Source organism: Emydura macquarii, unplaced genomic scaffold, assembly GCF_026122565.2.
Source record: "Emydura macquarii macquarii isolate MOO-44397 ecotype Brisbane River unplaced genomic scaffold, CSIRO-AGI_Emac_v2 contig_1253, whole genome shotgun sequence".
NCBI classification, from domain to species: domain Eukaryota; kingdom Metazoa; phylum Chordata; order Testudines; family Chelidae; genus Emydura; species Emydura macquarii.
The window spans coordinates 46,490,354-46,515,535 of NW_027131390.1; the positions used below are offsets into that span (position 1 = coordinate 46,490,354).

The window sequence follows — 25,182 nt, forward strand, 5'->3', positions numbered from 1 at the left end:
GAATCTGATCACCCCATTATCCAGTATGACCAGTGCAGTGTTTATCAACTGCACTAAGGAAGATCACAAGGTCATTACGGCACAGCTTTGAGTGAACCAAATAATAGCATATTAGCAGCATAATAATATTATGTGCTGTCATTCAGAACAGTGCTTCTGAACAAGAGGCAGCAGTGCCTTGTGTTATGCTAACAAATTGTATTACACACTTCTGTGCAACTTGTTTCCGTTTCCAGGAACTCACTTCAGTGCATTAAACATTGGAGCCGATTTTCTCAGCACTGATTGAGAGAAATGTCTTGTGTGTTCTTCTGAATGTATTTCTGTTCTCACTTTGCTGCCTATCACTGAGTAACGTCCAGGAGTAAGCATATCAACAATGATGTCTCTCTCTCCCTGCCCCCCCCTTCCTGCCAATAGGGAATAGGCCTGAAGATGTTGATTTATTTTTAAATGGAATAAAATGGATGGCATCTGAAGTGGGTCTGAGTTATTGCTGGGAGGTTTGGTCAACGGGTTTTACACTGAGTTCGGAATGGAGTGAGGTTAATGGTCATTCTTATTTCACACAGCAATGAGTTTATCTTGTTTGGTCTTGCATGACTTTCTCATAAACAAACTAGAGAAATATAGCCTAGCTGGAGCTACTATAAGGTGGGTGCATGGCTGATTGGAAAACCATTTCCGGAGAGTAGGTATCAGTGGTTCATAGTCCAGTTGAAAGGGCATACCAAGTGGGGTCCCACAGGGATCAGTCCTGGTCTGGACTTGTTGAATATCTTCCTAAATGATTTGATAATGGCAGAGAGAGTACCTTTACAAAGTTTGTGGATGATACCAGGCAGGGAGGGATTGCAAGTGCTTTGGAGGATAGGATTAAAATTCAAAATGATTTTGACAAACTGGGGAAATGGTCTGAAGTAAAAAGGATGAAATTCAAAGGAAAAATGCAAAGTACTCCACTTAGGAAGGAACAATCAGTTGCACACGTACAAAATGGGAAGTGACTGCCTTGGAAGGAGTACTGCAGAAAGGGATCTGGGGTCATAGTGGATCACAAACTAAATATGAGTCAACAGTGGTTGTGGTATCTCTGTCTTTGGAGGTTTTTAAGAACGGGTTAGTCAAACACCTGTCAGGCAGGGTCTAGTTATTAGGTAGTCCTGCTTTGACTGCAGGGGACTGGACTAGATGACCTATTGAGGTTCCTTCCAGTCCTACACTTCTATAATTCGTCACCTAATAAGAAGGGCTCAGATGTGGAAATCTACCTCAAGTTCTGTGCAGTGAAAACCGATGCAAAAAATTCATTTAGCTTTTCTCCAATGGCCTTATCTTCCTTGCATACTCTTTCAGCACCTCAATCATCCAATGGCCCCACTGAGTTCTTGTTCTTGGCTCTGCTCCTGCCTTTTGCACTCACATGTCTCCCTGTAACCATTGACCACTCCTCTTCAGAATGTGTGCGGTGTTGAAGGGACAATCTCTCCCTATGTGGCTGACTTCCAAGTGGCTAGAGCCTATGTCACTCAGAGCTTTGAAAATCAAGACAACAGCCTTGAAGTGGACTCTGTTCAGTGGGGTACCAGTGCAAGACAGGAGCAGATGGTGACTGAGAATGTGCAATGCTACAGAGATGAGAATGGGCCTATTTCCTTGGTATGCATGTAGGAGACGATATATCTCTGGTTGAAATGACCGTGGAGTCTCCCATTGACTAAGAGGCACTTGGCGTAGACTCATAAATTCTTTTCACAGCAGTAGAATACTTTGCTATATTGGAGAATAACCTCCCCTCCGTCTTTCCCCCCTTTTCCTCTTGAAGTATTATTGTCAAGGAACAAGTCTGGCTTTTTGATGACTAATTGGACTGAATAGGATGTGTTTTGCCTTTTATTTTTACTTGCAAGTTTTTAAGACTCTGCATTGGAGGGAAATCCAATGCATTCTCTCAAGGAGGCTTATTTGGTTAATCAGTGACAGTTTTAAAAACAAAATGCCTTCTGACTTCTCAAATTACAGTTTTATGGGCATTCCAGCATCTCAGTCATTTTTGAGATGGTGATTAAATATTTATGCTGAAACATGTCATCTTACCATTGCCTACGACTTCAGTCACATTATCATTTTATGACCATTTGAAGGCAACTGAAACACCCTGTTCTTCTAACACGTTAACTATCGCAAGTGCTTGTTTATCGGAGATCTGCACTGATTAGTTGACATCCCTGCAAAAATATTCTTTGAATAAGAATAATCCTGGCCCCAGTGAAGTCAATGGGAAAATCTCCCTTCAACTTCAATCCAGCCAGAATTTTGTCTGTTTGAAAAAAAAAAAAGTTTCAAAAAGGTTTTTAGATGTACCTATTACTGCTCCAGTACCACCATGGTTGGTGCTGCTGCCTTTCAACAAGAGCAACCATTTTATTGATGATTTTAGGAATGAAATCCTGTAGTTTCAGATTGAGAATTTAACAACAGAACAATTCCTGGCAGCAATTTGTCTCATTCACTTTTAACATTTTGAGATGCTAAGCTGTCTCTCAGACCAGGTCACTAGAACTGGTGGCTTACTGTGTATTTTTTAAAGGATATTTAAGATGCATTTTTTTTACTGATTCATATTTCTTAGTAATTATATGAAAGTCTAATCATTTCTTCTATTACATTGCAGTTTTCTACTAAGCCCTCTGTTTGTAATCAATGTCAGTAATTCAATTCCAATTTATAAAATATTAGAAACAGAGATGCAGTTTGTTTCTCTCCTGCCATGTACTTTGGATAGTAATAAAATAAGCATCTTTAATTCAGGTTGAATTAGCGATAAGAGGAAGAACATCAAGTGTGTAGAACACACTGTCCTGATTTTATGATAAATACTCTGAGATGTGCTTTGTTTTTGTTTCATTTCTTTCCCTTTGTGATCAGCAAAATTCCTTAGTACTGCAAAGTTGCAGACAAGGGGGTATTGGTAAATTCCAAAGACTAGCAAGTGGTGGGGGGAAACTAGTTCCTAATACTTGCTTATACCCATGTTAAATCTTTAGTGGACACATTTTCCATCTTTGTCCCCAACACCTGGGATATAACTATATACTGCTTCCACTTACAAATAATAAATACAAATAAATTCTAGTGGCCCCTGAGACCAGGGGCCCTTTGTGTTAGGCCTGGGGCAAACGTGGTAAGAGACAGTCCCTGCCTTGAAGAACTTGCTGTCTAAATAGGCAAGACAGACAAAGGCTGGGAAGGGAAACTGAGGCACAGAGTAATGACGTGACTGGCCCAAGGTCACCCAGCAGGCCTGTGGCAGAGCCAGGAACATAATCCAGGATTCCCTTTGCTCAGTGTCCTATCCCCTGAACTATGTTGCCTTTCAGCTGTACCCCAGAACGTCTTGCTCTCCTTCTAGGAGTGCTTGATAATAGACCCTACAGGAACTGCCCCACTAACTTATAGGATACTTCGAACATCTGAGAAGGGCTGAAAGCAGGGAAGAGCAGCTGGCTTGTGCCTTCTTACATAAGGCTGAGAATCTAATGCACCCTGATATGAAGATTGGCAGAACCACCCACTCCCTGACATCATGGGCCGATAAATCTGACCCAGAAAAGAAAATGGGGAGGGTTTTTCCTATATCCTGTTTCTTTAGGATGTAACATTTTCAGGATTGTCCTTCAAAGCAGACTGACTTTGGTGGTTGTAGTGTTGCCAATGGAGGTGGGTGGGGTGGAGAAGATCTGTCGTCTTAGCCCTCTGGGCATATTGCATTAAATACTCTGGCTCTTGTACCTCAAGCTCGTCATGTAGGTATTTCTTCATCAGTGTGCTTTCCCTACCTAGTGCTTCCAGTCTGAGCTCACACTAGCCTGGCTTTTCTTGATCTGTATTGAAGAGACTGGCGGGGGGAAATCTTTCATCAGCAGTGACTGCTCTGGAGGAAAAAGGAAGTTTTTCCTCAGTAAAGTTAATGTAAGAAATCGACAAGGAAAAACAGAATCTGCTTTTAGGTCTTCTTTCCCAGAGGAATTTACACTCACTTTCCCTATCACCAGTCCTTAACTTTGTATTAATACAGAGTATTTTTTGGAAAACAAAACAAAGTTATAAAAAATTAGGATCGAGTGGGTTGAAAAATGGTAGATATGTGTGTTTTGTTTTTAAAGAATCTTGTACAAAAACTTACAGAAAATAATAATACCTGTCTTCCCACTCTCAATACTGAAAATGGTTTGGCTTTCAAAATCAGTTTGTTTTTGGCTTTCAAAACCAGTTTTCCCTTCCCTTTTTATTTCCTCTCACTTTTTTTTTTGGTAGCAAAATGAAAAAAGGCCACATAAAAGCAGAGAGAGAGAGATTTTGATTAAAAAAAAAAAAAAAGTCAAATCAGAAAACTTTGAAAAAAGAAATTGTTTTGCAAAAACTATATTTTTCTTAAGAAAAAACATGTTTAATTTCTTTTTTTTTTTAATTTAGTTTATTTAGGAAGTCTTAAGTTTACAAATCCTTGCCATGTGACTATCTGAATCAAAACAATCATTACAATAGATAACTTTTGTTTAAAAAGACATTATACAGGAATATAGTCATCAGATCTTTCTATTTCCCTGTGTGTTACCATATTACAGCGTGATCATTACAACACCCACATCATTTCTACTGATTTTAGTAAATTGAGTGAAATCTCTATATACACATATATAACTGACCATGCATGTGTATCAAATGTTAATATTCAAAAAAATTGGACAGGTGTGCTTTTTTTGGGCAAGCGAATTTACTTTGTCTGAGTATTGAAAAAAATGTAATCAAATATTTAAGTATCTCTCTGTCCTGTGTCTGTTTTGCTGGCTGTATAATTGGTGTGTTAATTTTTCCACAACCTTCCATGTTCTATTTATTTATTTTTGAACTATTCCTCTCTGGCTATTTTTCTTTTTCCAATGAGAGGCTACCAATAGCCATGCTGCTATTAGCAGATGGAATTTTAATTCTTTGCTTCCTTTTGTGTGACCGTTTCCCCTAGGACACTCCAAAAGGATTACCAAAGAATTTTTTTGTAATAAAAATCCAACCATTTGTGATATGTTGTTATGGATTGAACTGAAATATTCTCTGACTGGACATGTCCACCACATATACTTAAAATTTGATCTTTCACCAGAATTTCTCCAACATTTATTCCCTTTGTTATCTATCGATCTATTTAACCTTAATGGTCTGAGGTACCCTTTAAACAGTGTCTCAAAGAAATTTCTTTTTTTATTATGCTTCAGGCTCAGATTGCTGATCCTCTTTTCCTGATCAAAGCCCATTCTTCTGGAGTGATTTGTTGATCCAGGTCATTTTCTTAGTTTTTCATATATGGACACTTTTTTGTTAGAAAGCTGTCTGCAAAGATAAAGTGGTTCTAATTTTTTTGTTTCCTTCTTAACTGGATGCCATTGCTTCAATTAAAGTTAGCTTCCATATAAAACAGGTTTTCTAGAAAGTTGAGAAATGTAATGCCGGACTTGAAAGTAGTGGTAGCAGGGGAGAGCGGACCAGTTAAAGTTAGTGCATGAATGCTAAGGTGGACTTATTTGCCAGAGCCTGACTTAGTGTTTGTTAAAGGTGGGCAATGGGGATGGAGCATCAGAGAGAGTCAGTGTGCATTGAGAGAAGAAGGTAGGGGCTGCTGGAGATCAGGGAACTAGTGGAGAAGGAAGGGACGCATAGAGGGAGTGGGGAATTCATGAGGAGGGGAGGCCAAGAAAGTCATGGGAGAAGCACTGTCCAGGTCAAGGAAAGGGTGGCAAGTGCCTCGGGAACAGCCAAGTGGCTGAGAGTCACGGAGAACGAGCTGGGGCTGCTAGAACAGGTCAGAGATGATGAAGACCGTGGGGGAAGCTGCGAAGATAGCAGAGGAATGGTTCAGAAAATGTTCACACAAAACCAGCTTGTGTGTGGCTCAAATGATAACATTAACCATAGAGGGCGTCCCTGTGCCATCTGGACACAGTCTGACAAACTGCAACCCTTGCACTTTGCTCAGCCTTGCCCCTCAAGGAGGAGCAAACCAGCCCCATGTGTCTCCTTCACAGAGCCCCTGAAGTGAGGCACGGATCTGCAAGAGGTGAAGGAAAGACATTCTGGATTGAGGAAAGTGTCCAAGCAGGGTATTGGGCTTGGGTGGAGAATGTTGCATGGGGCGTTGTCGGAGAGGGTGGTGGATCATCTGGTAGATGGATTCCTTGGAAATTCCTGAGCAGGTTTTCACAGCTCTCGGAAGAAACAGCAAATGTGCCTGGAACCCGAAGGGCAGGTAAGCAGCTATAATTAAATACACTGATCCATTCTTGTATGCTCAGTTCTGGCCTATAAACCCTGTATACTTTGATTCCAGCTCCCTACCAGTCCCCCTCTTTTTTCTTCTGCATCGTCTCGACAGTTTTTGCTAACGCTTCCTGGGTCGGAACGCTTGGGGGTGGGACCTGGATGTTCTAGCTGGAGGGATTTCAGGACCCGCTGTTGGTCGGACACAGACCAAATCTCTAGGCCTTCAGAGCATATACAAGACTTGTTGTTTGTCTCAGGCTTCTGCCCGAGTGGATTTGTGTGTGTGTGTGGGGGGGACACGTGTCTCCTTCGTCCTGGAGGTGTCTATTCAGAGCTCACTTTGGTTAGCATCTGGTGTGTTTTATTTTAATATATGCACTGAGAATGTTTGTAGAAGCATTAGCAGCCTAAAAGTAAACAAATGGAGCAGTCCAGTAATTCGCTGATCTATAACTGAGACAGGCTTGTAATAGCAGCCAGTGGGTACCACTGTGTGCGTCAAACCCAGCTGAGTTCAAGAGACTGAATTTAAGTTTCTCTTCAATCTGTTGATTATGTCTTCATTGCCCACTGCAGGTGCACAGATACGGGAGTTTTGGCGGAAAAAGCCACCTTCTGTTTCTTGCATGCCTCCCGTGGGGACCAATCCCTATGTGTTTTACAAACACAGGAGCAGGTTCTGCACAGGGGCAGGACAGCTGCAGGGGCCCATTTCTCCATCTTGGTGAATCCACAAGGTGGGGCAGCTAGAATCCCCCACGTGCAAAGGTGGGATGGAATGACCATGCCAAGAGTGACTCTAGACCCGTGGTTCTGCACCCGTGGCCCAATCAGCACACAGCTGCGGCCCATGTGACATCCTCAGGGCCATGCAGGTAGTATATATATTGTGTGGATGCGGCCCACGTAACACGCAGAGCTATATGTGCAGCCCACCGTAGTAAATAGATTGAGAATCACTGGACACCAAAAAGGGGACAGACCGTTGCCCCACCCAGATGCTGGGCCAGAGCTGGCGACTCCCACACCTCAGTTTGCAGGTATGCTGCATCCCAGGATGTCCTCTGCAGTGAAAATTCTTCCCACACTGCTGCTGGGGCAACGCTCCCCTTCTCTCTGTGTCCCATGTTCCAGCTTGGCCCTGGGACCCAACCCTTCAGCTGAAATACAAACACTGCACAGGGTTGACTAAATGCACTGCTGAAATGCAGTCACGTCTAGGGTAAGCCATGGCCACAGCCTAACCGGGCCCAGCAACCCAACACAACAACTTAAGTCAGGAAAACAGGTAGTATTGAAGTGTCTGTTCTTTCCTGAACGTGAGCCCTGAATACCCGGTAATGCAAACTAGAGTTTAAAGTACACACAAGCTAGCTCATCCTTGATCCACGTAATTGCTCCTAGATGGCTTGTAGCAAGCTCATTCATTCATCGGTTGCTCACTTTCATCTCCTGGTGAAGCTGAATGTTCTGTAAGGAATGCTCAGTTCTAAACTCTCAGTGTCTGAGCCTTTTATTGATAAGGTCTGTAAGCAAAGAGGAGCTTGGTTAGCTGCCAAGCCATCAAAAGGCACGGAAATTAAAGTGAACCACAGGCGACAAAAGGACCATTTCTTTGGGATGTGGATGGGTTGCTCTCATCTCCCAGTCACATTACGGGAGCGACACAAGTGCCTCAGACAGCACACAGATCCCTGCATGCCAGCCTTGAATAACGCTTGCCAGCCACACTGAGTAAGGGTAATAAAAGGCGAGCTTGGTCGTGGTTAAATTCACTTAAACATGCCTTCTGTCACGTCTGGGGCTAGCCAGCCCTGGCTCTGCCATTTAGGCTCAGAGTTGCAAAACAACATCCCACCCCCAAGGTTTATTGTGCCCACTTCAACATTGCGCCGCAGCCCCTTTGACTCTGGCATCAGTGGGTCGGATCCTCAGCTGACGTCAGTCAGTGCAAGTCCATGGACATGACTGGAGCAACACTGACTACCATTGGCTGAGACTGGCACAATGGGATCAGTCACGTACGTAAGTGTTTGCAGAATCCGGGTCTTTACTGTGCTAATTGTACTAGGCCTGGCAAGTTTGCGGACGACACTAAGCTGGGGGGAGTGGTAGATACCCTGCAAGGTAGGGATAGGATACAGAGTGACCTAAACAAACTGGAGGATTGGGCCAAAAGAAATCTAATGAGGTTCAACAAAGAAAAGTGCAGACTCCTCCACTTAGGAAGGAAGAATCCCATGCACAGCTATAGACTGGGGACCGACGAGCTGGGCAGCAGCTCTGCAGAAAAGGACCTGGGGGTAACAGTGGATAAAAAGCTGGATATGAGTCAGCAGTGTGCCCTGGTTGTCAAGAAGGCTAATAGCATATTGGGCTGCATTAGGAGGGGCATTGCCAGCAGGTCACGGGAAGTGATTATTCCCCTCTATTCGGCATTGGTGAGGCTGCATTTAGAATATTGTGTCCAGTTTTGGGCCCCCCACTACAAAAAGGATGTGGACAAGTTGGAGAGAGTCCAGCTTTGAGCAGGGGGTTGGACTAGATGACCTTCTGAGGTCCCTTCCAACTCTAATATTCTATGATTCTATGACCTCCCATGTTCTAATGGGGAGACCTTTATATTAAGGTTGGAATGAGATCTGGGGTCCTGTCTATAGCATGACATTTGGAGAGAGGCATTTAAATTCACTCTATCAGTTTCCATCTATGTTGAGATCAGGCAAACAAAGGAGAAATGTCTGTCCAGAGCTTTTCTTCCTCCAGCCGGGGCTGAGAGTTGGAGAGTCTTACTGTCCTGGATCCTGTTTAAATGCAGATTAAAAAGAGGAACATTTTGCCATTATGTCTGGGGCTGTAGCTCTGTCTCCAGACTTGAGACCAAAAGTCTGAGATTTCTTGTTTCATTCATGTGTGAAATACCTGATGGCTCAAGTACTTGTCACCTGATGGATACATTGATTTGTGTTTTTCATCAGATGCTTTATTTTTACTCTTACATTGGACCCAAAATCTGTCCTGAAGTCTGAATCTTAACATTGTTGCATTGTATGGCTTCAGACATCATTCATTGTTCTTCTCTGGACCAGTTTCCTGCAGAGATGCAGGAAGCTTGGGACTCTTATTAGTGAATTCCTGGCAGAGGAACTGCTGGCTATTTTGTCTGTAGCTGTTTTGGATTGTGGTAGCACGTAGCAGTCCCAGTCGTGGACCCGGACCCCACTGTGCTAGTCCTGTACAAATGCAGAACACAAAGGCAATCGCTTCCACAAAGTGCTTACAATTGAATTATAAGGTGGTATTTTAGAAGATTGGGAAGCTAAAATGAAGTCCTGGTGGAGAGTCTCCAGGCTGAGCAGGGATAGGGGAATAATCTTTGGATTAATCATGGTGCCCCAGGATTTTCAATCTCCCTATACACAGGCACTCGATACAGCTTACAGAAGTGACAGTCATCATCTGTGGAAGCTTACACACACACACCCCCAACCTTGTTAAATACACCAATTCCATAGCCTTTTGGGGTATTTGTGTCTGGCAGCTTTCCATGCATTAGCAGGGGTTCTTATAAGAAGCCGATTTCTAGCAGGCGAAAGTTATGTGTATTCAGAATGAGTCAGTCTTGTACTGCATGGGAAAAACCATGCATTCTTCAGACTGTCCAGCAAGTTTGCCCATAGTCGGACAGCTCCACTGAGATTTTGATCATGGTAATTCAATCCAGAGCAGTGGTGCTGATGGTGTTTTTGCAGAGCTACAACAGAAGCGTGTTAGCAGGGCAGCCATGAATTGCTGTACCAGCTATAGGGAGTCTGACACGGGAACAAGGGAACGTTTTGTTTTCATAATCTATTGTAGAAATCAAAAGTGACTGTGAACACCATGGAAAAGCACAAATGTTAGCAAGGGAAACACGGCTCTATGCTTTTGCCTCTCACTTCTTGCTCTGTCTCTGGGGTTTTATTTATTCACTCATTTTTAAAAAAAAAAATCAGGGCTTGATTCATCACTGCCTTGTACCAATCTGAAGCTGTTGCAACTGTGTCAAAGTCACAGGCCTAAACCCAGAGAAGGGCAGTGGTGACCCAGCCCCTAGATTGGAAGTGACATAGGTACGGAATGGAACTTGCTCAGTTGGATAGAAAATGTTTGTCTGCTGTATTATTTGGCTGGGTGAGCGTGAGTCTATTTTCTCTGTGCTGCACCTTTTAACAGTATAGTGGTTCCCTGCACCTGTCCTCAGGGCGCTCCCTTGTTCACAGCGGGTGCTGCTTTAGAGTGAGTGACACACACTGTGCTCTCGCTTGTGGAGATACTTGATTTTGTACCGCTTGCTTCTCCCCTACTCCCACTGATCTGAATGAAGTACAATCCAGACTAGAATCAATTTTTTCCTCCTGGTTTATTTACTTTGTGCTTTGGGCAGCACTTTGTGCATAGCTGGCACCTATGTTTTATGGACAGTCGGGCGTGAGGTGCACCACTCTCGCGCGCTGTCCTGGGTGCAGGCTACCAGCAGCAGCAAAGCTGAAATTGAAGAGGCAATGGCAGGCACCTGTGTGCGGTGAAAGCAAAAGTCAGGCCTGCACACGTTAGGTGGTGGTCACCTCGGGCCTGCCCATAAGACCCTTTAAAAGTGGCTGCCTAAAGCAGAGCAGGGCTCTGCTTTCCTTTCTCTGCCCTTTGGTGTTTGTAATGTGTTGTCACGAGCCTTGCCTGCTTGAGAGAAATCTGGAGTGCTAGCCACCATCGCAACCCCTCGTGCGCCTGTTACACGCCCACGTGCACCAGTATAGAGCATTGCTTCCAGCGGCGCAAAGGCGTACATCTAAACAGGCAGCAGAACGCGTTGCTCAGCTATCAAAGCCCGGGGTCCGTGATTCTGTCAGATGGTCCTCTCCAGTCGCCTTTACCACCCCCTGGCCCGAACTGGAGAATAAACGAAACCATGGCCCTCTCTCACTCTGGTGGCTGGCGGAGAGGCTGTTCTTGCAGGTCTGTAATAGAAAACAGACCAGGGTGGTTAGTAAAATAACAGCATATTGGTCCTGGAATCGGCAGTCAGCTACCCAAAGAACTCTTCAACTTACCATCTGGTTGCTCTCTTGCCACTAGACTCCTCTCCCCAGCTGCCATGCAGAGGCCCCCCCCAGGGTGCTGCTGTCACAGCTGGCCTGGCAAATGGGGGAGCTGCCTCACTTGGGGCACCGGAGCCCACAGGAAGCTTCTGCTTAGCCTGCTCCTTGGCCCTCAGGATGTGCCCGTCTCTGAATCCTCGGGAGCAAATGCAAGGCAGGCAGAAGCTATAGCTGCAGCTAGCAAACAAGCTCGAGAAGCAGCAAAACTTAACAACCAAACACAGTCCACACAGCGACACAGGACGCTAAGGACAATTCACTCACCTTCTCAGGCAGTGTCAGCCACATGTGGCACTGCTTGTTAGCACGTGGGTTTGGGGCCCAAGCCCACAGATGATGGAGTCAGGAGTGAAGGGGGCAAGGGAATGGAGTGGGCAGCCCTCTCCCACCTCAACTTGCTGTGGGGAAAAGTCTGAGGGCGCAAGAAGTGTGGCCACCTCTCGGGGTTTTATCACGAGTCTTGTGGTATTTGGTGTTTCATTTGAAGCTCCAGCTCTTGGAGTCAAGTGATTTTAAGTGAGAATCTTTGTTTTTATTTTGAAAAGTGAATTTCTAGCCCTTGTGGTTGTGGAGGAAAGTTTGATGTGATCCAAAGGTGACCGGAAGACTCCACAGCCAGAAAGCAAGGAAACAGACCCCTGAATGAATGAATTTAGGGGGAAAATCTCATGACTCTGAGGCTTGATTTTTGAACGCTTGGGATTGGCTGTATTGCCTGATCCTAAGGGACCCATGCACAGATTGCTAGCTAGCCCAGAATCAAATGGAAGAATCATGGGACTAAGCCACCGGGACTTAGCAGCAAAGTACGAAAGGCACAGTGGTAAGACTCCCACTGATTTCAGCACAAGTGGAGTTAGATCAGCACCGAGAGCTTTGAAACTGTGATGCAGAACATGAGGGGGGGAAACAGCCTTCCCTTCAGTAACTGTTACAACCCATGAAGGGAACCATAAAGATGACAAGTTATACTAGATTGATTGATTGTGTTTTAAATATCTTCCAAGTAGAATTTGACATTGCGTGATTGATTACACTGCATGAACATATTCATTCTTCTGCTGCTAGCTATGCCACCTGCTGCATGAGCTGGAGACTGAGGAAAGGTTACTCACAAGTCAAGCTGGGAATGTTTGTTCCAAAACAAAACACAAAATTAAGTTTTGGTGTGAACATAACCAATTTTTTAATATATATTTCCATTTGGCCCTAGAACTGAAAAAACAATTGTTTGCCCAGCTCTCCACACATGGCATGTGACTGCCGCACTTGTAGAGAGTGCAGCACGTCAACGCAAGGCAGCAGTGCCTGTCAAACAAGACAGCTAGTGCTGGTGTTCGGGCCGGAGCAGTCCTAGAGACTCCGTTCCCAATAGCATGACACACTATAAGTTAGACACACACTCGCAGGAATAACAGAGTCCTCGGCTGCATTTTAAACAGCTGCATCTGTGATTTCAAGGCTACACATGCATTCAGTTATTCCTTTCACAATAGCGGGTAGTTTTTTCTGTGTGTGTGTATGTGTGTGTGTTGTTTTAAAAGCACTTCAGTTAATTCAAAGCTGCTGCTTCTTTATGGTGCTTGGTTTCGTGGTAATGTGGCGGGTATTTGAAACAGGAACTCAGCTGTGGATGACTAATTATCCCAAATACCAGCATGACTATTTTGATTCCGTTTTAAAATTGATCAGTGTAATGATTAATCAGGAAGGGTTAGTTGTGGTCGCTTTTCTAGGGGGTTATTTTGAGGAAGCTGAGCACTTCCAATGTTACAGTGAGGGGGTGTTAGAAAGGGGTGCTTTTATTTTTGAGGGAAAAGCAGAGAGGAGTGATTAACCCTGAGAACACTTGGCCTGCTGCAGAGGCCACAGAATGAAATGCTTTAGGTTAAGTGTGTGCAAAATCAGCAGTGCAGAATTGTACTTGCACAGAAGAATAATATTTAACTGTTTAGTAAAATATCCGTAGTTGTGGTTTTTTGTTTTTTCTTCCCCATATCACTTATCAAGGTAAAGGTTGTGTCTGGACTAGGGTGGAGTAAATAATGGATTTTTTTCAGGTTGGCAGCCAAAGTGAAAAATTGCGTGGGAAGGGGGGGAATCCTGGTTCATTCGAACCAAAACCAATTTTTTCAAAACCTTTTGTAGAATTGCTCAACTCAAAACAACTCTTTTTAGAAATGTTTCACACTTTTTTATGGTGTTTTTTTTTAATGGCCAATATTTGAAAACAACACAGATCTGAAATGAACAAGTCAAAACAAAATGTCTTGTGTGTGTTTGTTTTTTAAATCAGGGTTGGGTTTTTTTGGGGTGGGCGGGGGTGAGTGGACTGAAACTATTAATTACATTTGACCTGAAACCACAAATCATTTCAGAGCCTGGGAAAATACTTCTTTTTTTTTTTTTTTTTAAATATCTATTTGCCCCAAAAAATTGAGCTAGCTCTAATCTGGGATGATAAATCTTCATGACAGGTTTGCAATACCTACCTCCTCTGGCTTTCTAGAAGGTTAATGTAATTTATGCACACAGCTCTAGCAACAAAGACAGCCTTTTCAAAAGAGACTCCAGCCATTCTCATACCTCACTGTGCTTTTCATTGAACTCTACTAGCTGTTATGTGTTTGTCCCTTGCCAACTGAGACTTAAAACGGCCCCCAGACAGCAGTGCTGGCTAGGGCTTAACTTGTAATGAAAGAGGTGCCGGGACTCAAGCAAATTTTTTACTTTCATAACTGACATGGCAAGCCCAGAATTAAGCACTGGTGCCAGTTCCATAGATCCTTAGGCCATGTCTACACTACCGCAGCACAGCTACATTGCTGCAGTTGTGCATATATTCTCCCTACATCGACGAAAGGGGCTTTTCCATCACAGTAGTTAATTCACCTCTCTGAGAGGAAGTAGCTAGGTCAGTGGAAGAATTTTCCCGCCAACCTGGCTGAATCTACAGTGGAGGTTGGGTCAACTTAACTAAGACACACAGGGTGCAAAATTTTTCACAGCCCTGAATAATATAGCTAGGTCGATCTAATTTTTAGATGTGGGGCAGGCACAACTGAACCTCTGAACCCAAATATACCCTCCCATTGTCAAGCCTAAATATCTCAAAATGATGCACTCCTGCTTTCTTCAGACTCTGAACGTACTGAAGGAGAATCGATCCAGTGGAACAGACTATGGGCTTGTCTACACTTACCTCAGAGATTCGGTGGCAGTCAACTGGAGTTACGCAAACGACGCAAAAACTTGTGTAACTCCCATCGACTCCTGTGCTTGTGTTCTGCGTGCTGTCTTCATTGCACTGCGCTGACAGGAACTGTGTTCCCATCGACACAGTGCTACACCACTTGAGAAGGTGGTCTTAATACATTGATTTCTGGATCGACTGAGCGGTTCTTCACAGATCGCTCAATCGATCCAGATAAGTCGATCTGACAGTGGCGAATTTGCCGCCGTCAGTGAAGACATAGCCTATGAGAAGTATGATGATGATGGAATCCATAAGGAATCCAAAACTCTTCTATAAACTGATTTTATGTCCCATACGCAATAATTCACTTTGTCCGCTATTGAAGGGCAGCCATCGCTGTGGTGAAACGTTGCCTTACGTTTGTCCATGCTGCAAAGGAGAAGAGGTGAACAATACGTTTTGCAATTGAAGCCACAAGAATTGTAGGCAGGCAAATGCAATCAATCAGCTTTCAGTTTGGCCCCCACGCCAGGTTTAATCCCCCAGCCTGTAATGTTTCAGGTCTGTGAAGTTAAATGGGAATCTTTCTGTTGACTGCAGTGCGTTTTGGATCAGATTTATAGCCTCAAATTCACTTCTGATTTATACCCTGTACAACTCTAGCATTGAAACTGGCACCAGATCTTTAAGTAGGGGAAGCAGCAAAAGCTGCCATTTCCCCAAATAATCTTACAACAGCCTGCACTACACAGAATTCAGGCTATTGTCCTCTGTACCCATTTTGCATCTTATAAAGCAGTCAATTGTTTGCCTTATGAACTAAATAAAGAGAATTTTGGATTTGATTCGGGCTTGCCTCGACTGCATTTTTTTAGCTGAGATTTGAACACTTTCTTCACACCGCTATTGCTAAAAGGACAATGGGGTTGTTAATGACTGTGACAGTTCAGGAGTTCAGTTCTTTGTCTGATCCAACTCTGGGATGCTAGTTTGAAAATCTGAGCCCAGAGGGAAGAGTGCAGGATGGATAAATATTGATTTTAAAAAGAAAAATTCAAAAACAGATTGTTTAATTTAAATTCAATTCTTTAATTTAAATTAAATACAGGTTTTTTTTTAATTAACTTATTTAAAATGAAATTTGAAATTGACAGCTTATGTTAAGGTGTAAACTACTTGTAATCTATTAAAATAATTTAAATTAAATACAAACTAATATTAAGCAATACATGTTTGCTACCAATTTCTACAGAAAGTCAAACCACTAAACTAGTGGAAGTTACTGGCTAAGCACCTGGAACCAGAATTTGTTGAAGTGATAAATCTACTTCTGACAACATACCTTCTTTTGCAGGTGCAGAGAAAACATTTTCTTCAACTAGTTCAGTTCAATGACTAGTTCATTCAAAGTTTACAAAACCAATTGGGAGTTGAAAAAGCAGGAAAGCTGTTTTTCCTCTTCCAGTCTATGAATAAAAGCTAGCTGTGAGAGGATGAGCTCTACAAGTCCTAAAATCTTGAAGGACATGGTGACCAAAAACAATTTGTTAATTCATTAACTGCAGATAAGACTTTTCGTTTTAATAAATCAATTCTAAATGCAAAACATTTTCATAAACTTTTTTCCTTATGTATCCAGCACTTTTAAGGTAGTTTTATTTAATAAAAAAAATTAAAATGCTGTCTATGCATTTTTAATTGAATTGGTATTGCCATCCAAATAGAGCGTGACACCAATCACAAATAAAAAAGTAATTTAGTAAATAAGAAGTGAATCATTCACCATTTTCTAATTTAATAACAAATATAAAAATTTACTTACATTTATTCAGATTCTTAAGCTGCCTAATTACTTAAATGTGTATAGATATAGTGTATCCTCCTGGTTAGCAAAAAGAAGCACCAAACTTAGTGTGAAGGCTAAATTTTAGTTGCAAAACAACCTGTTTTAGTGGTTACCAGCTAATGAGAATCAACCTTTCTTTAGGAAAGCAACTAAACAGAACAAATGTAAAACATGATTAAAAGTAAAGATTTCAATTAAGGTTCCTTGCTTGTTGATTTAAATTGTGATTTTAAAATCAGTCCACCCTGGAAGAGCATCACCTACTCACTAATCCCCCTTTCTTCAATAACTAGGTTTTTCCTCGCAGTCTGCCACCCAACTGCTGACTCAGATGAGTCTGAGAGAACTGATGAGCTTAAAGTTCTAGATAGTTTAGCACCAGGTCCTTCCCAACAGAGCAGCTATTATTTCTGGGCTGTTCCTAAGGTGCTACATGGAAAGACAGAAACAGTAGCACACAAACCTGAGCTGCAGATCAATAAGTAAGTACAGCTGCTCTTGCAAGTACTCTAGGGAAGGTCCGTTCTGTGTTTTGAACTTGTAGCATCTCTTTCTGTCCTATATTGCACCTGAAGGCTGCTACAGCCTGGGTAAGAAGCGAGACATTTTTAGGGCAGCTGTGAATGCTCTGAGATTTTTCACAGGTCAAGAGAGGAGCACAAAATGATTTAATGCAGGTGACTTCGTGCTGGGGGGATGCATTAAGAAAATGTACATTGTCCAATCACCCTGAAATTAAGCTGTGTGTGGATCTGAACTTGTCTTCCTAGGATCCTGAGTTCTAAAAACCTCTAGAATACTGGCTGGCCCAAGACATCTCTGAAAGATAGACATTAAAAAATAATAATTATAATACAACATGGAGGCCCACAGTTGTTCAGACTAAAGCAGCTGAATAGGCTGGAATTTTGCATGGTATAAACTTGTGATCACCAAGAGTGGGCATGGCCTGGACGTGCAATTATTTGCATAGAAATGCATGTACAATCACATGTCCGGTTTGTGTGCTCAGTTATCGTGACGCGATATTGCTACTTCTCATGACTTGATTGTAAATTTCATGGTATTTGGTGTTTTACTTAAAGCTCCAGCCACTAGAATCAAGAGATTGCATGAGGATCTCAGCTTCCGTTTTTTTGTTTTGTTTTTGGCTTTTAAAGTTTTTAGCTCTCCTGGTTATGGAGAAAAACTTGAATGTTTGAAGTGAATACATATGAAAGGGCCAAAACCAGAAAGCAAATAAAAACAGCCCTCCGTCTCTGCCTGATTGATTGATTTATTAAATCTCCTTGGTATTTTGGCCAATCTCATGCTATTCTAGAGCCTGAGACCTGATTTTTGAACAATTGGCATTGGCAATCCTGATGACTGCAATTTGCAGATTGTTTATATGATTGCACGAATAGCCAGATGTGCATTGAAGTGGTAACCTCTGATATACACACAACCATGGCACTTGCATGCAGAAGTTAGATGTGCAATGGTTCACGTGTTTTTGGTTTTGTTTTTTTAGTTGTGCAGGGTACAATCAGGCCAGAAATGTGTTCCGTCTGCACAGGTCATGTCCCCCCTTCCCTCCCCCCGCGGACAGTTCCTGCCTTTTCAAATCCAAAGTCTAAGTTTCATTTTATGAACCAGGTATTGAAAAGTTTATGACATCAGCCCCATGCCCAAACCACTGGGAAACCAGAGAAGGCTGCAGCTGCCAAATGTATAGGATGAGAAAATCACTCCTGTGCTTCTAATGTGCTACCTTGTTGTGTTTCCTCTTGCCTTGTCTTATAATAGAGAGAGTGACATTGGATTATCCAAGCAATAAAAAGCTTTTACAGCAATGAGATGCTTGGAAAAACTGTTTATTGCTTTGTCCGTTCTTTTGCTTCGAGAGTTATCCCTTAAATATCAATTAGGAAGCTGGGACAGGAGAGGTGAGAGTTTGTCCCATGATGCTGGTAAGGCACCGAGTCCTTGGGCGGTCAGTTGTTAACCTTCCGTAGCAGGTAGTCAATCATTTACAACTCTCACCCATCCCCCAATCTCTCTCAGTTGTAGAGGACTGTACAGCTAAGACCCAGCTGGCTGAAATGCTATCTGGTTCAGAGTTGTCCTGGGATTTAAATTCAGGGCTAGCAGATGTAGAGGATAAGTGCTGGCATTTAAAAAGTATCAAGTCAGCCCTGCACCTCCTTCCTTCTGTCACTTATTCTATATCAGTATTTTATCACGAGGATTTAGTATTTATTATTTGTTTTATTATCAGCTGTTGCTTGTGTGTCCCCCCCCCCCCCCCCCCCCCACACACACACACACACACACACACACACACACACACACCTGGCTTTGGTCTTCAGAGATCAACAGAACCATTAGTGCCTCATCCTCCCCTATAAAAGGGACTTTTGCTCCGTGACTGTTGCCAGAGCTTAAAGAAACTTGGAAAAATGAATGTGTGTACTTTGTGTGTTCAGTGGTGCATAGGCGCCATCTGCAGCAAGGGCTACAGCTCATGAATTGTATAGGAGATTGAGGAGCTGAGCTGCTTTGGAAAATGCAAATCCTATTTTAATATCTGTAATGAATGTTGGCATAATGTGGCTCACGAGGGAAATCCCCTGTGTGGGTGCTTTAATTGCTGCATGAAATTCTGAAAGTGACTCAGAACTGCCAGCCCCAAGTGCTCAAAAATTGAGTCAACCCTCCCACCCCCAACTCATGAGATTAGCAGCAAAACCATGCTATATTTTTACAATAATGCATTTTGGGTTCTTTGTATTGGACTCTGGTTTTTTGAGCCTTCAGGTGATGCTTGGGTCACATTTTCAAGCTTTTTCCCAGCAATCAGAAGGGCTAGAGACCTTTTTAAAAAAAAAAACCCAAAAGCTGTGATTTTTTTTTTCTCCACCTAGTTCAGGAGCTGGCGGCTTTCAGAAAAGCACCAGATATTGTGAGACTGGCGATAAAGTTATGGTAGTTGTCAATATGGATGAGAAAAAAAAAATCACGGATCAAATTCTGGTCTGAGTTCTACTGATGAAATCAGTGGCATTACTGTGGATTTACTGTGGGGCAAATGAGAATTTGACCCCTTATAAATGGGTGGGGGGGATATGTTTTTACTTATGTTACCAATAACACCTTCCAGTACAAAACCTGCAGAGATTTTTGTAAAATATTCCTGCTGTGTGACAACGTTTTGCACTTCACTCAGCTCAGACCGTGAAACTAGCCTGGTTGCTTTCATTTTCTGCTCCAACAGAACTCTGACCCCGCCAGTCCTTGTGCACAGAGGTGACTTTATGCAGGTGAGTGGCTGCAGTTCAGTGGAGCTGTGTAAAGTTACTCGGTTTGCAGGATTGGTGCCGGAGTCGGGCTTGTTTTCTGGTTCTCCTGCAATAGTGCAGTTTTGTGTTTTGGGTTCCCAGTGTTGCTGAGGACTGTTTTAAACCAACAACAAGCTGGTTTCTACAGACGTTAGAAAAATAATCATGAGCGTGCTTTTATTCATATTAGGTTATGTAAAGACATTTGTAAAACTGAAAGCTGCATTTTGGCCCTGAATTCATGGCCTGGGTACCTTTTAGGACCAGTCTGAATAGCTTTACTGTAAAGCTCTGCCTCTTGGAAGTTCCCGGAAGAGAGATGGGGCTGGCTGGCAACGCAGCTGTGCCAGTGGGGGTGTGGGGAAGGCCTCTGAGTCCTGTCCCTTCCTCCCCCACTGCCACAGTGACTGATGCTCGGCAGTAGGTGTCCAGAGCCCACTCCAGCCCATGTCCGCAGCGGGGAGGCGGTGGGAGAAGTAAGCAGGGAAGGAGTTCTGAGGTGAGTGGAGGCAAGGTGGTGTCAGCTCGGAGCGGGTGTGGGAGGTGCAGGGGGAGTAGGAAGGGGCTAGAGGCAGTGCGTGGGGAGGTCACGTGCCCCCCCTCTTTTAAATTGTCTTCTCCCCCACCCCCCATCAAGAGTTATGGGTCGTCTCTGAAAGAGGGACTAGTCATCACCTGCACGGTAGGAGCAGACCAATTCGTCCCTGGGGTAACTCCATTGATCTCCGCAGCCTTACATCGGAGGTGAATTTAGCTCCACCATTGCAAGTTAATATAAACAGGGTGATCAGGGGAAGGGTCTCTGGACAATTGCCTGGTCTGTTTATTCCTTCTGAAGCAGCCGGCACAGGCCACTGGCGGAAGACAGGACACTGGGCTGGATGGACCATTGGTCTGACCCTGTATGGCTGTTCGTATGATGATCATCCCAAGCTTTCAGATCTGCGCTGAGGCAGCCTAGTGATGCAGACTGGGAAGCTTGCACTGTCACTGCCTAGCCTGCACCTGTCCTGTGGATCCACCCATACTGACAACACAAGACCCCAAAATCATGAGTCTAGCTTAAACATTGTGAGGTTTTCACGCATAATATAGGGTTGGGTCTTTTTGTTTGCCAACCATTTTTTTGAGCCTTTGTAGGTCATATTTATCAAGCTCTTCTCTGCAACCATGAGGGCTAGAAACATTATTTTAATCAAAGCTGAGATTTATCTCACAATCCTATGACTCCAGGAGCTTGGGGCTCTAAGAACCACATCCAAAATCACAAGAATCATGATAAAATCATGAGAGCTGGCAACATTGAGGGTTCAGTGTCTGGGTCTGTGAATCCTGCACTTCTCACAAGCATTGCATCCCTGATCCAGCAAAACAAGTGAATGGCCCAATTGATTTCATTTCTGCATGATTAAAGTTATGCTTGTGTTTAAAAGCTTTTGCTGGTTTGGAGCCTAAATTTGTGCACTAATCTTTAATATGAAAACCAGGAAAGAAATCTGGGGAGGGAGCGGATGAGAGAGACGCCATCTAAAACAAGACTCACAAATCTGCTTTTAACTCTGGCATATGAATTGACGCACTGGATGTTTTCAGTAAATGGCCCACTTCCTTGCAACATGACATGATTTTTTGGTGGTGATTGAATTGAAAGCATGTTGCTGGGACAGATGCATGTTTCTGGAGCACTGGGGAGTTTGCAGTGTTACTCTGATTTCTTCAGATCATCAATTTTCTGTGAGTGTGTGTTTGTTTGCTACTTGGAGTGTGATCTTTGCTTGGGGCCCCTGCCTGCTTCTCTTGGAGAGAATGCTAGCTAAAGCTCACTGCACAGCATTAAGGCAAAACTGAATATTGCCTCTAGAGTTTTTCTTCTTTGCTTTTTTTTTTTTTTCCCCCTTCCGCATTTTTAATCATAGACACTTTGGCCTTCAGAGGATGTGATAAAAGTTGCTTTTCTGCTCCAGCGTTTTGAGTAGCTGCACCAGCTCAAAGGAGACTCTTCATCCAGGCAAAAACTTCAGCTCCTTTCAGCTCCCTCAGTTCACCTGGCTCATTGCATAAAATCCCCAAAAGCAGCAATATTCAAAGTATACATGAGTGAGTGACGGCTGGTATTTCATACTTGCATAGATTCCAAGATCAGAAGGAACCATTGTAATCATCAAGTCTGACCTCATGTATAACACAGGCCATATTCAAAGGGGCCTTGGGGGTTTAGGAACTCAGTCCCCACTGAAATTCAATGGGATTTGGCACTTAAATTGCTTAAACACCGTTGGAAATCCTAGTTGAAATTACTATATAGGGCCTGTTCCTGCTGCCAGTGAAGTCGGTGGAAAAGCCTGTGAACTCTGCATCTGCTGCTGATGGATGCAGCAGAGAACAGCTTTCATCAAATACCTGGAAAGCTAAAGTATCCATGTGAATGGGGTCAGAGAAGGAAAGTGAAAAGGAAATGTACATACACTTGAAGTCGGAAGGTTCTTCCTTGATGGTGGCAAAAGTCCCATGGTCCAGTAGAGCCAGAACCATTTTCTCACCATGAAATGTGAGACATAGATGCCTCCTTGTTCGGCGGCTTTGAAAGGAATAATGGAATGGTTTGATGTTCCTTCCCCTAAGCAGTTCTAAGCATCCTTAGTTTGATATAGCATCTGGTTGGAGGTTTGAGATGAGTATGTACTTAAAGTTTTGATATTGGTTTCTTATTCAGGCTTTTCTGAACGTCCTTGAGCTTCAAAGATTGAGTGGCAGAATCTTGCAGTCACAAGTGCTTTTGTGAGATTTCAAAGATTTTCTGGTCAGGAGAGGAATGCTTTGTGAAAGACTTTTTTGTTGTTGTTGTATTGTACAAGCAGATCCAGCCAGTGTACTTTAATTTCCAACCAGGGTTTTAGTAAATGAACTTGTAATTAAAAGACAAATATAAGATCATTTTGAACTCACTCTAAGTATGGCTGAATAATGAAATTCTGTTCTCAGCTTTGCTTTGCTGTGCCTGTTATTCACAGCCCAGGATATATGATATGCTGTTAAAACGTCCACTGTTCAAGTTACTTCCTGCTTCTGATTAAGTGGAAATATCATGACTGAGGACTCTCTAGATACTTCAACATTGTCGCTCCCAGTTCTGACTGAGGTGCAAAAATGAATGGAAACATTTAACCAAACATTTTGTCCTGAGAAACGATTTGGCTTGGGTGAGATTTCAGGTTTGCATGAGAGTTCTGGTGGCTTCGTAATTTCCCCAGATCTCTGAAGTGGGCTTTTGTAACTTTTCCTGTCATGCAATAAATCACTCTGAGGGCACTGGGTTCAACAACAACGTTAAGACTCTCACTTCAGCCGTATTTATAAAGGAGCATGAGTTCTTTGTCTCTGGGGCACATGAGGAGAGGACATGCACTGTGCAGGGATTTCCTAGCACACCCACGGTTGTAAGCCCTGAGCTGCAATGCTAGTGGGGGCTGCATTTTGCCTTGTAGACCCTGGTCTGCACTACAAAATTCTGCTATCTCGACATGGTTGCTTTCCAGTGTTGCAAGGCCACAAAGGCAGCGCCCAGTAGCTGGGCCTCAGACTGAAAGCTAAACAGAAGAGGTTTGCGGTACTTCTAAGTTTTGTGAAATGCGGGTAAAGGGGGGGCGAAAACTACTCTGAAAAAAATATCCTGTGATTACTGAGACATTGGGCAAAAGCTGCAGCTGTTATTTCTTGGTGAGGTGTTAATACTTCCCTTTTAATTGCAGCTAGCACATCAGCCTGCACTGCAGAGAGGCGGTTTTCTGGGCTGCTGATGACTTTGGTGTGTCAGTCCTGACATTAAATACCTACGTTGCCTTCACGACCCTCTTGTAGCCCTAGGGACCCACACAAAAAAGCCCCTCCTTTCTCTTTTATTGACCACATTTCCCCAAACAGACGGGATCGACAGTAGCATCGGACAGAAGTGAACAAAAATATCTGAGTCGCAGCCCCAGCAGCATCGTTCTCATAGTGCGAATAGCGATCTATTTTTAACCGAGTCTCTTTGTATTAATAGATTCATGTTCTTCTTTGCCAGCAAGTATGTATCACTACAGAGAGTCACTGTCAAATAGAGCATTTGGTTCCCCTCTTCTTGAAGGAGACATTTTCTCCACATTACTCAGAGGAGGTCTAGAGAGCCCAATGGTAAAAGCACCTGCATTCAGACTATGCTAGTGCCTGCACTTGTGCTAGCCTGGGGAAATCGCCCCTGTAGACAAGACCTGTGAGTTTGCATGTGAAGTGAAATCAAGACTGGAAAAGGCTCCTTTCCATTCCCATTGAACCTACTTGGGGAGGCTTTTCTTGTACTGGAGCTCAGGGGTGTGGGAATGATTTGGAGAGTGCAGGATTGCTTAGCATCGCTGCTGAAATAGTCTCAATAAGGGCTAAGAAATGGGAGGGTGCTGAAGTCCCAGTGGCATCTAGTGAGAAACGGGACTGGTCGGAAAATGTCAAATCTGAATTGTTTTGCAAAAACGGTTTGGGTTGATGAATTTTCACTGAACCTCAGGCAGGTTTGCTTTGTTCCTTGCCAGCTAGCGTGGTGGCGTGCTTTAGCGTTCCCAGAGCTGTGGCAACCCTGCCGTGCAGAAACCAAATTTGCAAAACATCAACATTTCCTGTGGACTGAAAATCCCAAGTTTCATCCTGCTCTAAAGAGAAAGCACAGGCAGGGAGCTAGTGGCAAGTATTAGTACTGTGGTTGACAAGGTGAAAGAGGGGAGAGAGATTCAAAGAGGGAACACTGCAGAATGGCGGTGTCCGCTAGTGGTTTTGTACTCTAGGTCTGGAAAATTCAAGGCAAATTGGGGTCATTTTAATGGCAAAAGAAATTGGACAACTTCGTTCTTCCTGATTGCTCCTGAATTGTCTGGGGCCTGAACTGGCTGTGCCTGACATACTAAAGGGCCAAAGGAGAGGATCATAGTGACGATGGATGGGGGTCTCACACGGTCGGGGGGGGGGGGCGGGGGAGGCAGAGGGCTGCCGCAGAAGGGGAGGGGGTCAGTTTGTCTGCGGAGTGCTAAGTGTGTCCCACCAGACAGCCAAGTACAGGGGAAAAGAACATAATATTTTATCTTGGCAAAAATCTTTGAAAATATAACCTCAAATATCTTCCTTTTTTTTCTTTTAAAGTGTGGATCTACTCAGAAAGTGGCAATGTAAAAAGTGTCCCCTGCTGCTCTGCTCCTGGTGTGCACAGCAGAGTACTCCTAGCTGGGACACAAATACATTTTTAAGGCATTTCGCAGCTCTGGGGGAGGGAGCTAGGATCTATTCCTCCTTGTGCATCATCAACAGATTTGTTTACTGAGCTGCAGTTAGAGGGCCTAA

At 43.5% G+C, this 25,182-nt stretch overlaps 1 protein-coding gene across 3 annotated transcripts in view; it reads left to right on the forward strand.

Annotated features, from left to right (window-relative positions):
- Positions 1-25,182, forward strand: part of RAMP1 (receptor activity modifying protein 1) — a 119,226-nt gene that overhangs the window by 62,686 nt on the left and 31,358 nt on the right. The window lies entirely within an intron of this gene.